At 43.3% G+C, this 15,448-nt stretch overlaps 1 long non-coding RNA gene across 1 annotated transcript in view; it reads left to right on the forward strand.

Moving 5' to 3' along the window:
- The first annotated feature begins 6,045 nt into the window (after positions 1–6,045).
- The window catches only part of LOC135106432 (uncharacterized), a 49,638-nt gene continuing 40,235 nt past the window's right edge, over positions 6,046–15,448 (forward strand). The window contains exon 1 of the long non-coding RNA XR_010271303.1: positions 6,046–6,213. This is a non-coding gene — a long non-coding RNA (uncharacterized LOC135106432). The remainder of the gene's footprint in view (positions 6,214–15,448) is intronic.

A 15,448-nucleotide genomic window follows, 5' to 3' on the forward strand; every position in this document is an offset into this window, starting at 1 on the left:
CTCTCTCTCTCTCTCTCTCTCTCTCTCTCACAAGCATTCCCATTCACAGTCATATTCTAAAGCCTTTCTCCGTGTTAGCCTCAGGACGTTAAGACGAGTGTAAATATGAACAACTGAAGACTCTCCGATACGCCGCGTCAGCCCACAACACAAGGAATTCATATCATAAGTGAGAACTGTACTAGAATGTTAAACTACTCACAAAATTTCCCGTGAATGTGACATGTAAACTTGTACTTGAATAATTACATAGTTACCTTTGTATAATTAAGTTGAGAACGATTTTTTCAGTTTCGTGTTGAGCAAATAAAGATGAAATAGAAGCGCAGAATGAAGAGTAGCAAGGCATACTGTAGGGCCACAAAGACAGGGTAAAAACTTGCAGCAAAAACTGAATTACTGAATCATGTGGAACTGTAGGCCCTGGACACTGAGGCCAGGCGGGCTGTTGAGGTGACTGAAAACTGTGTGTGTGTGTGTGTGTGTGTGTGTGTGTGTGTGTGTGTGTGTGTGTGTGTGTGTGTGTGTGTGTGTGTGTGTGTGTGTGTGTGTGTGTGTTACTGATGATTTTCTCTCTCTCTCTCTCTCTCTCTCTCTCTCTCTCTCTCTCTCTCTCTCTCTCTCTCTCTCTCTCTCTCTCTCTCTCTCTCTCTCTCTCTCTCTCTCTCTCTCTCTCTCTCTCTCTCTCTCTCTCTCTCTCTCTCTCTCTCTCTCTCTCTCTCTCTCTCTCTCTCTCTCTCTCTCTCTCTCTCACACACACACACACACACACACACACACACACACACACACACACCTCCGCAGATTATAAAGTAATATTTTTCCACTTCCCTGAAAGAGCTTTGAACATAATGCAGCTTCACGCATTTGCACTCATAGTAATGGCAGGATAGAAAAAACGATGAAAATTAATTCTTCTTCCTGTTTTAGCCAGCAAATCCTTCGTAAATGCGCACTACACACTTCACTCTTATATGGCGGTGCTGCATTAATCGTCTGAATCAGGATCCATGTAACACGTGAGGTCAGCGCGGGTCTTGTCGTGACGTCCGCTGCCCCACCACCTCACACGCTCTCCTGTCTGATCGCAGCAGTTCTTCTACGCTGATGTGCGACAATAATAAAGAGAAAAAAAATGACAAAGAAAAAATGTGTAAAAATGATGTGCAATAAGTGCATGAGCCTGTGAGTGAATAGCAAGGAGTGAGGCTGATGACACTGCCCGCTCGCCTGTCGCATGGCTCCTGGTCTAAATTACACGCATTCCTCAGCCCAGCGGGAGTCCGTCTGCTTCCGCCGTCATGATGAGCTGTCATGGGGAGCTTCCGTTTGTATTTATCGTAAAGCTTGATTAAGACTTAATTGACGCGCAGTTCCGTCTTTTTATCGTCGCATGCAGTTGACCTCCATATTAATTCTGGTTATCAGCACCGTGGCAGCAGTACCGTGGTGTGTGCCTCTTGTCGTTGCCTCCTGAAAACCTCCTCCTGCTAAGTGACCAAGTACGTGTGCACTTGAGTACCGCAAGGTCTGTTGTGACCAGTGTTTGTATGTAATTTTATGTAACTCTCTCTCTCTCTCTCTCTCTCTCTCTCTCTCTCTCTCTCTCTCTCTCTCTCTCTCTCTCTCTCTCTCTCTCTCTCTCTCTCTCTCTCTCTCTCTCTCTCTCTCTCTCTCTCTCTCTCTCTCTCTCTCTCTCTCTCTGTGTGTGTGTGTGTGTGTGTGTGTGTGTGTGTGTGTGTGTGTGTGTGTGTGTGTGTGTGTGTGTGTGTGTGTGTGGCGCACGGCGGTCAGCTCGACGCGTGGACTCCATCGGCTTTAAAACAGAGGACGGTTTTATTTGCATCATAAAAAGATAAAGCATGAAATGTTACCTCATAAAAGTGCATAATGACACACAACTAACCTTAAAAACTTAATTCACTGAAGATTTCATTCATTACGTGAGGAAAAAAGAAAAGAAAAAAAAACTAAAATAACAGTGTGGTAATTATTACTTCATTTTTAGGAGTGTTGATGTGTTGCGTCACGACCACTGCGTGTATAAATGGCACTCGTGTCCCACTAGTGTGCACTGAAGCACCTGCGGCCAGGCAAGTGTGCCTCCAGAGGATTTTACAACGCCAGATTTCTTTTTTTTTTTTTTCTTTTCTTTTCTCTGTGTCTTTCTTTCTTTTTCTTTTTTTTTACAGTTTCCAGGATATTAAACTTCGCGCAGTTTTTTTTTTTTTTTATCTTTGTCATCTTTGGGAATTTGAATCTCTCTCTCTCTCTCTCTCTCTCTCTCTCTCTCTCTCTCTCTCTCTCTCTCTCTCTCTCTCTCTCTCTCTCTCTCTCTCTCTCTCTCTCTCTCTCTCTCTCTCTCTCTCTCTCTCTCGAGCAGTGTTAAAATTGCAAGGGAAAATATTTACTTTCGCGAACAGACTCATGCACTGAGTTTGAACTTTGGCGGTGATGGCGTGGCGAGTGTTTGGCCTGCGGGTGGTGGGCTGGTGGCTTGCCAGGACCACAGTTACAGAGAGAGAGAGAGAGAGAGAGAGAGAGAGAGAGAGAGAGAGAGAGAGAGACGTGTCTGTATTTTATGGCTGCACACGACGTATAAATGTTGTTAGCTTCAGCCTGCATATCAAAGCCACTAACTGGAAGACGCCCAAACAGCAGCAGTAGTCTTGAAAATGTTTATTGGGAGGGTATTCAGTTGGTGGGTGGGTGAGTGAGGCTTCATAAATCTTCCTCACGCCATGAACGAATGACATGTAACTTTTTTTTCTTTTTTTTTTCTTTTTCCCGTCTGCCTGTGTTGTTGTTGTTGTTATTATTGTTGTTGTTGTTGTTGTTGTTGTTGTTGATGTTGTTGGTGACCGGTGATGACGGAAGCACTGAATCCTCGGCTCTTGACTTTGACTCTTCCATATTTATAATTATGAAAAAAAAAAAAAGAGAGAAATCTGCTGGCTATCATATTCTTCCTTCTCTTTCCCCTTTTTGTCCTCCTCCTCCTCCTCCTCCTCCTCCTCCTCCTCCTCCTCCTCCTCCTCCCAGTAGGGCTGTTGCTGTCTGTTCTTTCCTTTGTATTCCTTTGTATTTGTATTCCCCCTCCTCTTCATCTTCCTCCTCCTCCTCTTCCTCCTCCTCCTCCTCCCTGTATATATATATTTTGTCTTCTTATGTTCAAGTGTTGAGTTTTTACTTTAAGAAGTGTTTAGCCTATATTCATCCACTGTCTCTCAAATTTCGATGAAGATAAGATTTTTCTCTTTTTTTCGGTGAATTTTAATTGACAAGTCGCGCATCACTATAATTCCCATCTTTGTGGTCACATTTTGAACGACTCTGCATCCCGGCGGGTCAGCTCAGGCACCACGGCATTATGCACAACGACAGCATCCGGTGCCTGTATTCTTTGCTTCAATAGCATAAGATTTGAGAGCGTATAAATATATTAGTCTCCTGACAACCGTATAATCTTCACATCATGTTACTGAGTAGAAGACTTGACCCGGCACCCCTTCACCTTCACCTTCACCGCCACTCACACCAGTCCTCTCTCAGCCACTCACGCCCTTGCCCGCCCAGCCACTCTCCCATACCCTTTCCAGGCCCGCCAGCCCATCACTCACACCGCAGCCCGCCCAGCCCGTCGCGGCACCCAGCCCCGCGCCTCGCACCTCATCATAACCCCAGAAAACACACACATCCCACCAGATGGCAGCACTGATCATCTCACCTGATGAAAGCTCAGGTAAGAAAAAGAGGCAGCTTGGGGCGGTAATTTATCACCCTCGGCACACTGAGTGACGCGCCGCCGCTACCTGGCTGCTCAGGGCCTCTTCCTCATCCTCTTCCTTCTTTTCATCATCATCATCATCATCATCATCATCATCATCATCATCATCATCATCATCATCATCATCATCATCATCATCATTATCACCACCACCACCACCACCACGCCTCCCCACGCCACGCAAGGAAGGGAAATCGGAACATTTGCTTATCTGTAAACATGTGGGTGGTGAGATTATACTTCAACTACATGTATACACCACCGCTCCACTGATCACACACACACACACACACCATGACTGAGTTTGTATATATTTGTTTTTGTGCGCGACGTTAAGTGGCTGTAAAATAAGTTGCGTGTTACCACTTTTTTGTGTGGAGGTGAAGTGTGAGGCGCAGCGGTAAGGATCCCTTACCTGAGGACACGCAGCGCAGTGTGGCGGCGGTGGCGGTGAGGGTGTTGGTGTAGTAGTAGGTTAGTTTAAATTAAGATAGGAGGAGAAAGACTGGGAGAATTTTAGTAGTAGTAGTAGTAGTAGTAGTAGTAGTAGTAGTAGTAGTACTAGTAGGAAGTTACTTTAGGTGCAGATAGGAGGAGAAAGAAGAAGAGAATTGTAGTTGTAGTAGTAGTTGTAATAGTTGTAGTAGTAGCGATGGTAGTAGTAGTAGTAGTAGTAGTAGTAGTAGTAGTAATAATACGTTAGTTTAGGTTAAGATAGGAGGATAGGTTTACGTTAGTTTAGGTTAAGATAGGAGGAGGAAAAGGACAGTTGTAATAGTAGTAGTAGTAGTAGCAGTAGTAGCAGTAGTAGTAGTAGTAATAGTAGTAGTAGTAGTAGTAGTAGTAGTAGTAAAGTTTCCGAGATTAACTCCAGGCGTTTATCCATCGGCCCACTCGTAGGCAGGAATGATCGCCAGCTGTGTAACGCCTGTGTCTTGCGTCCCGGTAGAGCACCAGGGGGTGGGGCACGAGGATTGGTGGCCGGGACAGAATTTTGGCGTCCCTGATTATTACCGTACAAAATTATGATGTATCTTTTAATGTATCTAACCCCCCTCTCTCTCTCTCTCTCTCTCTCTCTCTCTCTCTCTCTCTCTCTCTCTCTCTCTCTCTCTCTCTCTCTCTCTCTCTCTCTCTCTCTCTCTCTCTCTCTCTCTCTCTCTCTCTCTCTCTCATTGCCAGGTTAATACAGGGATGGTATAAAATAATAATAAATAAATAAAAAACGGAAACATTAATAAATTCAGGCTTAGGGGTCTTGTCGCGCTTTGCTGCTCATCATCAAAGCAGCAGGTGCGTGTACAGGTGTGTCACTCCTTCCACATTACTGAGTTACAGGTAAGAGTGCGTTCGTTGCCTGTCTCCCCTAGAAAAAAAAAGTGGACGTAAGCTTGAGAGGGAAATATGTGCGTGTTTCCGATGAGAGAGAGAGAGAGAGAGAGAGAGAGAGAGAGAGAGAGAGAGAGAGAGAGAGAGAGAGAGAGAGAGAGAGAGAGAGAGAGAGAGATAGAGAGAGAATATGATTTGACTATAGTTAAAGAGATATGCGTTGTTTGTTCCTCCAAGCGTTAGTAATTATTGAAGTTTCCTGTGATTTATACTCTTTGCCTACAGTAAGGACATTCTCGTTGTTTAGACTAAGTTATGGTTAAGTTAGATTTTGGGATAAAATAGATCTTGCTCGTAAAGTAGAAATCCAAAGGGTTAAAAATCATCAGTTGAATCTCTTCCCTTCCTCTCTCTGGTAAAGATGAACGATCAGCTCTAAAACTTGTGAATAAACGCTACAATATTTATTACAACCATGGTTTCTCAGCTTTAGGAATTGGGTTGTTTGATAATATGGTTCTTTATATCCCCTGAATAATTACCCGAAATTAGAGAGGTCCATATTTCCTTACTAGTGATTTGTTGGAGCGGTTCACTTAATGGCACCGCTCATGGCAGGCTTGCATAGCTCGTCAGGGCGGGACCAAGGACCCTAGTGTATGTCAAGGCCGTCAACACGAGAAGCAGAGGCAGGGGAGGGAGGCGGCGAGCAGTCCAGTTTTTGTGTGGCCTCGAGAGAAAAATGTGACTGAACTACTACTGACGTGGGAGCGGCGCGGAGGAGGAGGAGGAGGAGGAGGAGGAGGAGAATTGTTTTTAGAGATGACTTGCAGGAAGAAGCAATATATCATTTAAGTATTATCATCTTTTTTCTTCTTCCTGTATTGTTTCAGCTTTATAGTTTTACCTCTTCTCTTATTTTAGGTTCATAAAGGAGACGACATCGTTCACGCTAAGAAAATTATCCCACGCAGTCGTCAACCTACGCCCTCCATCCTGCTGCACTCCATCCTCCTGCATTCTGTACTTTTCAGCGCCTCTGTGCAGTATCCGTAGCAAGTTTGAGAAAGGGGAGCATGCAGGAACGGCGAGGAGAGGTGAGCAAGACGAGAAAGTTAGCTGGAGTGTTTGTAAGGCACTGAAACTTTCCCGGTTTGACCATGAAAGAATCTGTGTGTGTGTGTGTGTGTGTGTGTGTGTGTGTGTGTGTGTGTGTGTGTGTGTGTGTGTGTGTGTGTGTGTGTGTGTGTGTGTGTGTGTGTGTGTGTGTGTGTGTGAGTTTTCTTAGCTAATTGTACTTTACAGGAAAGGGTCAAGCTAGTTGTGCTCAATCATTTCATCGTATTAGCTTTGTATAATCTCAGTACATCTTCCAATAACGTGCTAATCTTTCTTCCTGCATATATGGAAAGACGAATTTACTTACATTTTTCTTTAAACTTGCGTACCATTACCTGCTGTGTGTTTCTCCCGCCTCGGCTTGACTAATTCACGCATTCTGTCGCGCCCGTAAGAAACTATCAGTCTCATATTGCACACAAAGAATCTTGATGTATATGCTGTGCTCATACCCTAAGCCCAATGGAGAATGGCAGGTAAGGCTTTCAGAGGGCAGGGAATGGACGTGTTATTGCTGCTTACTTAATTAAACCTCACCTTTGAACAACGATACGCCCTGTAGTTTTGCACGTACACACATTCATATCGACCAAAAATTAAGCAAAGCAAATCAACAGAACTATTATACTAAAGAGCAACATAGCTTTCCCTTTTTTTTTTTTTATCTTCATTTAGTCACAAGATGTTAACATTTTTACGTGCCTTCTTCCTCGCCTCCTTCTCTCTTGCACGCATCCTCATCCCCCTTTTGTCTTGGCCCCTGAATACGTAAAGATGCGAGATGTATACAGTGTGAAAATGAAAGTTGAATCTCGCCAACCATGCAACACACGGGCTTCGGTAATACTATGGTGACTGAATTAAATGAAGACGGAACAAAAAAAAAAAAGAAAGAAAAGAAAAACAAGAAGAAAAAATTGAAATAAGGACAAGAAAAACAAAAATAATGATAAGAAAATAAGGAAGGAAGAGAAGTAGAGCAATAGCCAGCAGCATCAAGTACAGCCCTTCAAGACACACAAGATGAGGAGGAACTATGCAGCATCTCTCACTCACTACAGTAGAAATGGAAATGGTAGAAATGCAAGTATGTATTTGGCCTTATGTAGAGAGAGAGAGAGAGAGAGAGAGAGAGAGAGAGAGAGAGAGAGAGAGAGAGAGAGAGAGAGCTGGTCGTTGATATCCACTAAATGCGTTGTACAGGTCAGGAAGCTTTCATGTTACGTAGGTGTTATGTAAATCTGGTTCTTGTGTACCAACTCTCTTGTGTTCAGGTGTTTTTGTATTTTTTTTATCTCTTGTATCACAGTTGTTGTTGTTTTGTGGAGATTGTTATCATCAGTGATCAGAGACAACCAAAGGGAGGAGAAGCGATAAGATAAGGACTGCATACACACACACCCACACACACACACACACACACACACACACACACACACACACACACACACACACACACACACACACACACACACACACACACACATACACACGGTTCCTTTGTTCTTCCAGTGTCCTTGTTCTCCGTCTTTCCCTCTCCATGCATGTCGTAATTCATTCCTCCTCCTCCTCCTCCTCCTCCTCCTCTTCTTTCCTTTCTCCCTTTCTCTCTTTCCTACTGCTTCACTCTTCATTTTAATTCAGTGTCATATTGTACAGCTTCCTTACACGTGAGTCAGCGATGCGTCACCTTGGGCTGTTTTTCACCAGTTCATTTCTTTACTCTTCATGTTCATTTTCCTTCCTTCCTTTTCACTATTTCCTCCTTCTTTTTCTTCATTCTGACTGCCCTTATCTTGCATCATGCCGTCCTATTCATCGTAATCCTCCTCCTCCTCCTCCTCCTCCTCCTCCTCCTCCTCCTCCTCCTCCTCCTCCTCCTCCTCCTCCTTCTTTCTTCCCGTCTTTATTCGCAGACGTGATTCTAGTAAATCTCTTTATAATGAGACTCTCCCCTTTATACAACTTAAGGGAACCGACCAGCCACCCTCTTGTACCTCCATGTCTTCCTCGACTTCAACTCAGTGCCCCTCACCACTGCAGACCGCCTCCCCCCCACGGCACCTCACTTCAATGCACAGCTCTTCACCACAGCAAATTCCCTGTCTTCACTACAGCTTTCTGCCTCACCATAACACTACAGCTTTACCACAGCTTCGTTTCACCACACCACCGTCTTCATTTTACCGTCACGCTATTCTCATCACATCAAACACTCCACGCCACAGTCTCTTCCTCCACCTTTCGAGGATTTACTTATTGTCTTCTATTTCATTAACCCATTCACTGCTGCTTCTGACAACGTTCTTCCTTAACTACAAAATATTTCTTTTCTACTTTACTGCCACGTCTAAATGTTATGCTAGTTAGTCATTGGAAAACCTGTCCTTTTAATTCCTTCCTACATAAAAAAATTCCCTCATCCTCTTTTGTAGGTTCTTGTAAAAATTTTGTACTGTTCCTTTTGTGTCGTGAAGTGAAGGGGTGAAAGGGTTAAGGGATACGAGTACTGTGGTATGTTCCTAGTTTTCCTTCTCTGTTACGACACTGGCCACCTCAGCAGCAGGTATAAATGGGGATCTGAAATGTTCTCATAACCACTGAAGCCATCCCCCACTGCCACCACTGCCACTCCTCACTGAAAGGGATGCGCGTATGCTTGTCCCTTTCTTCCTCCTCCTCCTCTTCCTCCTCATCATCATTATCATTATCATCATCCCAGGGAAACAAGCAGGCGAACATGACAAAACCTCCCATGTTACGCACGCTGCTCCACACGCACACCAGAGAATGAAAGTCGTGGGGTGCATTGCAACACTCAGGGCGGTCTTTTTGTCTCTCCATCACTTATGCAACACGTAAATAAAAACACTCCTTCCATTCTCCCGTCCCGCCAAACACACACACACACACACACACACACACACACACACACACACACACACACACACACACACACACACACACACACACACACACACACACACACACACACACACACACACACACAGCTCTCTCTTTCTCCCTGCTCGCTTCCGGCATGAATATATATATATATATATATATATATATATATATATATATATATATATATGTTTGTTCGTTCCTAAGCGTACGTACAGAACAAAAAGTAACTACAGTGACAGAAAAAAAGAATGTACCGTTTTTTTTTTTCGTTATTTGCATGAAAATGAAAATGGTAAGGGAAGTGATGAATGTGATGAATGATTAGGGAAAGCGATGAACATGAGAGTATTAAATCATTGCAAAGGTTTACGAAGATGACAAATAATGATATGCAGAAAGTGCGCATGAGTGGAGAAGGAGGAGGAGGAGGAGGAGGAGGAGGTGAATTATAATGATGGTGCTGTGCGTTCGTTATGAGAGAAAACAGAAATATGGATGAAATAACAAGGCGTGAAACGAGAGTCCGCGAGAATCAGCAGCTGTACAGGGACGCGGGGACGTGATGAATGCTGGGGGCGACTCTCATTGTGTGCGAGAGAGAGAGAGAGAGAGAGAGAGAGAGAGAGAGAGAGAGAGAGAGAGAGAGAGAGAGAGAGAGAGAGGACACTTTCTAGATAATGATAACAACAGCTAAATTCATTGACTGACTGGCTGACTTACGCAAATAGTTGGTGAAGGGTAGCAGTGTCACCGAGCTACCTGGAAAGGAATTGCAGGTGCGCTGTTGGCAGTTATTTTGTGCAGTCCTTCGTAAAAGTAAGTGTGATGTGCTGTAACATGAAAGCCCCTCTTATTACCAACTTTGTCATTTCGTTACCCAAGCACACGCCGGCATAGAAATAATTCGCAGGGCATAGAAATAACTGGCTGGTACTGGTCTATGTATTCTCGTCTTTTTAAAACTTGCCGTAAATGTTCATGCCCATCAGGTGATCATCAAGGATAAGACATGGAAACATTAAGGAATTCCGCCCCTTAACCCATGGTAACCTTCTGGCTCAGGGCGAACCCACTCCCCACTCCTCCGTGACTGCGCCGCGCCCAGGACGGACAAGGTTCACTCCCGCCTCGTTGGAAGATGGAGTGGAAGTAATGCTGAGGCACCAGTACGAACTTCAGAATTATCATGAACTGAAAAACATGAAGAAAAAAAGTGTTGTCGAAACTTTTCTTGTGTTTACTTCGTGTCCAGTGTAGAAAACAGTGTGTGTCTGAATGACGAGATACGTAAAGGAGTGGAGGAGGCACGGTCTTGTTGACGCGCTGTGTGTGTGTGTGGGTGTCAGCCTTGTTTTGTGGTGGCAACGGCCGCTATGTGTGGACCTGGATAGCGCTGCGGGCGTGGATTGTCTGTAGGGGCGTGGCTGGTACAGGGATGCGTGATTGTTCTGCGGGCGGGGTTTATATTTGGGGCGTGGGCAGCACCAGAAAGCCTTACGTGCTCTGGATGTGCCTTGTGCGAGTCGTCTGGGTCTTTTGCAGTTTCTTTATCCTCTTATGTCCTGGCGTTCAAACCATCACCGCACCTCACCTCACCCGCCTGGCCCGGGGACCGTAATCAACACGTTTCCTGCCTCATTTAGAGACTCCGTGACTTCCCTAACGTTTCACGCCGCCGTCCTCCCACACCCTCACCACCTGCCAGCCCCGAATACCCTCCCTCACCCTTCTGTCCCTGATAACCTTCTTCCCACTCTCATCCCTGCCCTATGTAGTCAGTCTATTGAAGTACATTCTGTTTACTACATCCGTCTCTCTCTCTCTCTCTCTCTCTCTCTCTCTCTCTCTCTCTCTCTCTCTCTCTCTCTCTCTCTCTCTCTCTCTCTCTCTCTCTCTCTCTGCAGTATTGCTTCTTGATGCTATGATGCTGTCGTCCTTTTTTCTGTTTTTTTTTTTTTTTTTTTTTTTTTTTTCCCCTGTGATAAACACCAAGCTGAGCGGTGGACTTAGAGTTGCGCGTCGCCTTGGCATTTATCATTTAGCAATAGGTATACTTTATTTATTTATTTATTTATTTATTTATTTTGTAGGTTTCCCTTTTTGCCCCGGTGAATTTGTTAGGAATATGCATCCTTTTAATTCCTACCTTTGTTGGAACTATGTGTTCTCTTGATTAGCATTTTCAGGGACTCTGAGTGAGTGGCAGCTGACACAACATCAGCTTAATTATAGGCAAGCATGGCTGTGAGTTTTCTCACGGCTGTGTAAGCTTATGGACAGTTGGTAACCTTCCTATATAGGGCATGAAGCCGCCGCGTTGTCCCGGTTCCCACAGACACCAGCACTAGAGGAACAGACAGCCGAGTTGATTAGATGTCACTGCGCTGACAAGATACGAAACCAGTGATGAGCGGGGCGGGTCAGCGCGGCCAGGCCATCACTGCCGCCACTGCCATGCACACTGCTGGCTGGGGTCACGCAGTACACCTCAACCAAGATATCACACTTTTGTGGAATCGTTCACTTATGAGATTGGAAAATGATGAAAATACTGCCATGTAATTTGATGCGCAGTTAATCGCCTAAGAGATGGTTAGGTTAGGTTTGGTTAGGTTAGGTGATTCCCGCGCGGAGGTGAGCTGTGCTGTGACTGATGACACCAGAGTTCTTTTATTTTACTAGTAGTGTTTAGATTTCCTCGTTGTGCCGTCAGTCAGTGTTGGTGCGAGGAAGCAGTCACGCATGGGGGAGGAGGAGCGCCTTCACACACCCTTTAACACTTTTTATTTATTCGTGTATTTGATTTATTTATTTATCTATTTACGGTATAATGATAGGGTGAAAAAGTAGACCCATGTTTTTTTTTTTATAAATTATCGAACTAACTTTAATTCCTATCAGGATATTAAGTAGCGTATATAATAAAGAATATACAAAATGCAGTCGAGAAATACACAAAGAGCCGGAGTGTTTCATGTAATCGTTGTCTCGGGAAAAAAATAAATAAAATAAAATAAATAAAGAAAAACAAGATCAAGCTGTCAGTTAACCATGCAAGCTGCCGACTTCAACTGATGAAGTACCAAGCTTAGCACAATGAGCTATATTCAGATACTTGTTATAACTCTGTTAGATCAAACTTAGTGTGTGTTTCAGTTATTTTGTATACACGCATGCAGGGACGTCAGACTATACTGCTATGTCCTACAGTGTGTGTGTGTGTGTGTGTGTGTGTGTGTGTGTGTGTGCAAGAGATTTATACTTTAGGAAGAGAACAGCCAGCGCCGATGCGAGCAACGTCTTTGTTGTGACGACCAGACGACTGGACATCACCTTGACGTCATCCTCAGTGACAGCCTTGGAAAAGTTTGGAGAGCATGATGTCCGCAGCTTTTCCTTGAGTCCCCATTACGAAGATAATAACTGTTGTCCTCCTCCTAATGAAGATTTTTTTTCCCAAGACCACATCCATCTCTGGAATTTATACTTTGTTCTTAAAGGCGAAGATGTTATGTAGAACAAGGTATGCATCACTTATCAGTTCTTTTATGGAATTATGTGTACTGTTATTTCAGTATTCATCATTTTCATTTTTTTTTTTAATGAACATTTCCTTCAGACATCAGACTCATGGTCTTCATAACATGCACTGATATGCGTGGTCATCATCGATTGATTTATTCTGTTCTCAAAATATTTGTCACGCTGATCTCAGTGTTGGAATGAGGCAGTTTCTGTTTAGTTTCATTGATTTATGAATTTCATTTTGTTCTACATACGTGTATGGTAGAATCGCGCTATTGCTATCTATCTTTATTGTTTTTTATTTGTTTATTTTGCTGCACGTTGAAATCTAGACTTCTCCCTCTAGTCTTTGTATTCATTTATCTTACCGTGTGCTGGAATCGGATTGTTTCTATCAGTATAGTCTTTTATTTGTTTATCTATTATTATTTTTTGAACGCCGGTTGCCTTCCTGACGAGTCTGTAATTCCATAATCCATTCAGAGCCAAGCGTTGTTCCCGTTTTTTTTTTTTTTTTTTCGTTTTTTTTTTCCAGCACAACTCTTGGAAAGAACAAAAAAGCGAATACAGAATAAAAATATTCCACGTCCTTCATATCAGTATTCCAACACTTTCCTCCAAGCAATACTAATAAAAATAAGTGTGATCGTAAAATGCATAACTCTTGAGTTACTCGTGAGTTCACTTAACTAAAAAACATTTCCTAGTTTATGTGAAAACATATATTTCTTATATCATATAAACACTCTAATAGATTAAAGAATGGATAAGAGAAAAAAAAAAAAAAACTCATCGTCCCTTTCTCCCTCGAGCTCCTCCTGGCTGCCTTGATGCAGGTGTGCAGGGTAATGGATTTATTGCCTTGCCTCTGGTGTGTGTGGGTGGGGGTGTGGGATGTGTGTCTGTGTGTTGCTGTGGGCTGTGGTGTGTGTTACAGCTGACTACTGACACATAACATGCACAGAGACTGAGGCCGACCTTTGCAGAGCTTGTGATTGCCTTCACACGGTTTCGGAGGAGCAGGAGGAGGAGAAAGAAAGAAGACGGAAGAAGTAGTAGAAAGAAGGAAAGACAATTCATATAACCTTACACACTCGTGTTGTTAATCAAGGGGCGACTGGCGTGAGTGTCACTTACTACATTCTTGCACAATTGCATCATTACCTTTAAAAAATCGCTCTTACGGATAATTTTCTATCATAAATTAAGTCCAGTTACGTGACCTGCGTTTTAACTGTGACGAGAATGAGGAGAGAAAATAAACAGGATATTCTGTACTGCTTGTAATGAAAATATCCATGCTAATTATGCCTGCCACGCTCGATACTCGCCGGCACCAGCGTTGCGTCGTCCCGCTCATGCGACACCCACCACCACAACCTCCCCTCAGCATAGCACCGCAGGATTATACGTAATTCACCCCGATCTATGAATATAAGGGACTGGCACTCTTAATGAGGCTTTTTTTTTCGTTCTTTTTTTTTTTTTTTTTTTTTTTTTAATCTTCACCAGTGCATCTCTTACATAAAAAAAAGTATTAAACGACGTCCTCCCTTTTATCTCCTGGAGCGGCCACGCAGTTACATACATAATAGATCACCGAAATACTGAAAAAAAGAGTAATTTTTTTTATTTTACATGTAAGGTAATTTTGCCATGGCTGTCTCTGTCTCCGCCAACGCTGCAGGAGGCCATGGCGGTGCGCAGACGGTTCCTTACTGTATGGAAAGGTGTTTGGAGCTCTGTACTTGGTTCTCGCTACTGGTTCTCTTACTTTGTGATCCTTCGTCTCTTCTGCAGGAAGCCTTGGCGGCATGTACTTGTTTTCCATAAGAGAATTCACTTTCTTCGTTAGTTTTTAGTATATTGAGGCGCCTTTTTCTTTCAGTAAGGCTATTTTTAAAGGCCACACAGATGATTAGTAAGGTTCCATTTTTTTTTTTTTTTCCATGCCCATTAATGATGCTGAATTCTCACTCTTGAAAATCCAAATGCCTTCCACAAGACAAGAGCATGTTGAAATAAGAGTTGTCAAGATAAGGGGTCGAAATGTTTGAGAGCGGGTTGTGAAGTGACAACCTTGCTCTTCCTCATTTTTGATGTACGTAATTCACTCTCCAGGATCAAGTTACGTTTTCTCTAATTTACTTTATCGTATCATTTAAAAGTCATGTTTAAAAAATGTTGTCTGTCAGTTTTATGTGCGGCGCCAACACACATTGGAACCTTTGTACGGATGTGGTGACCCTAGGCAGCGCGAGAACAGGTGGGAGAAAAGACTAACAGAGAACACACACAGGAACAGAAAAAAGAAGAAGTCAGGAACAAAGGCAGAAGACAGAAAGAGACGAAGACGGACTAATGCGACAGAAAAATAAATAGAGTATAATATTCAATCCCATAGCCATTTTGATAATCTGACCCAAACAAGCCCACAACGTTGTAGATACAATACATACACTCAGCTTTCAGGGAGACAGGCAATTAAACGGACTCCATTTATTTATCTGTTTATTAAGTTCTTACATGTATCCCTTAGCTAGTCTCGTGCTCATATTCTCCAGTTTACGCACTGTACATTATCACGTAATGATTATTGTGATGGCGATGGTACAAACTTTGGTGCATTGATTGATCTGTGTATAATTTATGTTGCATGTACTTTATTCTTGTTGAGCAGTATGTTTAGTGATTTTCGAACGGTGAGACTTTGTAATAATAAATACTGGTCAAGGTTACAGTTGCGCTTGTCAGCCGTCACTTGGGTTTCCGTATTTAAAT

Source organism: Scylla paramamosain, chromosome 2, assembly GCF_035594125.1.
Source record: "Scylla paramamosain isolate STU-SP2022 chromosome 2, ASM3559412v1, whole genome shotgun sequence".
Taxonomy (NCBI): Eukaryota; Metazoa; Arthropoda; class Malacostraca; order Decapoda; family Portunidae; genus Scylla; species Scylla paramamosain.